General features: G+C 31.3%; 1 pseudogene; it reads right to left on the bottom strand.

The window, feature by feature from the left end:
- Nucleotides 1-1,880: 1,880 nt before the first annotated feature.
- On the bottom strand, nucleotides 1,881-2,019 carry LOC121974112 (annotated as a pseudogene).
- Between the last annotated feature and the right edge of the window lie 471 nt (nucleotides 2,020-2,490).

Genomic DNA, 2,490 nt, shown 5'->3' on the forward strand with positions numbered 1-2,490 from the left:
GATAGCAGACCATTAGAGTATTTCCTGACATTTGGCGGTTATTCCCTGACAGACAGTTACGATTCCCTGACCCTGTTGTCGCCTAGTGCCTTCTGTCCCACCCTAGTTTAGCTATGAACCGTTCGGGCTGACCGTTAGGGTGTGGCGCCTGGCCCGAGTCTTGATGAGAAAGATGAGCTACGACAAGGGTCCCATCTTTCACTATTGGAGTATTGAAGGGTCGATCGGGAGTTGTCTTGCTGGAAGTACCAGGTCTGTCTATACGGATTGGGTTAGGGAAACCAGACCAGTCGAGGAATGTCCGGCCTTACTCCCGGCCACGTCTCATGTCTCTGATTTGGGCTCCTAACCTGTTAGTACCTGACAGGGGATGATGCAGCTGATGACATCAAACGGTCTAACTATTTCTTTCCCCTAACTACTGATTGGTGCGTCCCCTTGACTTCTAACTACCACGTCCCTTGACTTCTGACTGTCTGACCTTATCGGACCCCACCTTTATACATCGTATCATATATAAATATGTATTATTTGTGAGTAACAACTAGCTACTACTATCGGGTCTACTGATAATGGTGACAAAAGGTAAATACGCTCGTCCCCAACGTCCCCCCCCCCCGGTCGGCAAACCGTCCTAGAGCCAATACGGAAGAGGTAAATCACGGACGACTACTAGCTTTTGAAATAATGACTAGCACATAAGAGATGTATTTACCTCGGTTTTATTAAAATTCGAACCCCAGACCTTATGATGATAATATTTTATGTGCTAACTACTAGACCGTCCCAAGGAGATATTTTTTTTTTTTTTTACTATCGGATCTACTCATAATGAGTAGACATGATGTGTCTGTATATAACATGAGAAGAATAATAAACAATCAAAGTAAAACAACAACAATAATTCAATCGTGCATAATATCCTGCACTATACTACGATATAATAGCCTACCTAAATGTCAATGCATAAATAATGATGAATAGCTTCAACATCAATCAGTCTAAAATAAGGACACGTAAAAAAAAGGTTTGGTTCAAGAAATGGTATAAAGTAGAGTATCAAGATAAAAATAAATAACTACAGTCTAATCAATAAAAGAAAATAATAATGTAACAAAAAGTCAAAGAATCAATGTCAAAGGATAAAGTAAGTATTACTTAGAAATCAATGAAACTGATTAATCATCATTAAGGATACAAAGAATCAATATATTGATTATATTAATCCAATAATCCACCTATGAATTGATTTATTAATAATCAATATTAATCAATCTCTTATTAATTGATATGTTAATCAATATATTAATTAATTAATCAATCACCAACTTGATTAGTAATTCAATTAACTACTAAGTTAATTAACTAATTAATAACTTAATTAACTCTTAATTGATATTTAATTAATTATTTATCTGATTTAATAATTCAATTAGCCTCTAATTAATTAATAATTAATTACTCAATTCTAAATCATTCACCATAGTACATCAATTAATCAATTAACTCTTAGTTAACACTAGTAATCGTGCATATGCGTTGCATGAGCTAGGTGCCTTATACCAAGTGGAACAATGCAGGGAGAGATTTGAGGGAAGAAGAATTGTCCTATAAAAAATAATTTTAATTTTTGAATATTACCCTTACTTTTATTTTTTTAGTGGGGACAAGATTCTAATATTTTTATACTTATAAAAAATTGAGGTGGAGCAACTACCCCACTAAAGTTATATGTAGTTTTGCCCATAATGCGTGTGTATTATAATACATGAACAACTCTCCTTTATAAAAAATTTAATTTAATACTTTATATCAAATATTAAACTGATAAGAACAAATAATATACGTAATCTTAGCTAAAAGGTCGCTCATAAATTTGATAAGGATGTGCTAGACTCAATAGTGCAATGTTAGGATAACACTCAAAAATTCCAGTAGCAAGCTACTGTAATGAACTCCTCTTATAAAAAATTAATTTAATATCATATTTGATTTTAGTAAAAAAGCCAAGAAAAGTATGTTTTTTAACATCACCTGCCTAAGGTATTTATATAAGTTTCTCTGCTCGTAGTGTTATAAATTCTAAGATGTGGAACTAAACAAAACTCTAAATTTATAATTGATTAATGAGAAAAATTCTTAATAATATAGTACAACTAAGTCTTGAACTTTATAGCTCTGATTGATTAATGAGAAAATTTTTCAATAATACGTCGTAACTGAGTCTCGAAATCTAGATCATTGATTAATACATTTGTGGAAATTATTAATAAATCTTAGAATTATTTTCGGTGTGAATAGAAAAAAGATATTAATATAACTTTATTTTTAGCTCCACTAAAATTAGTTAGTAAAGAGGGTAAATTCTTAATAAAATACTAAGATATTAATTCTTATAATAATTATTAAATAAATAAATTATTTAATCTATCAATTATAATCATTAAATATCTAATTCAATTAAATGGATTAATCATCATTTAGAAAAAC

Source organism: Zingiber officinale, chromosome 4A (assembly GCF_018446385.1).
Source record: "Zingiber officinale cultivar Zhangliang chromosome 4A, Zo_v1.1, whole genome shotgun sequence".
Taxonomy (NCBI): domain Eukaryota; kingdom Viridiplantae; phylum Streptophyta; class Magnoliopsida; order Zingiberales; family Zingiberaceae; genus Zingiber; species Zingiber officinale.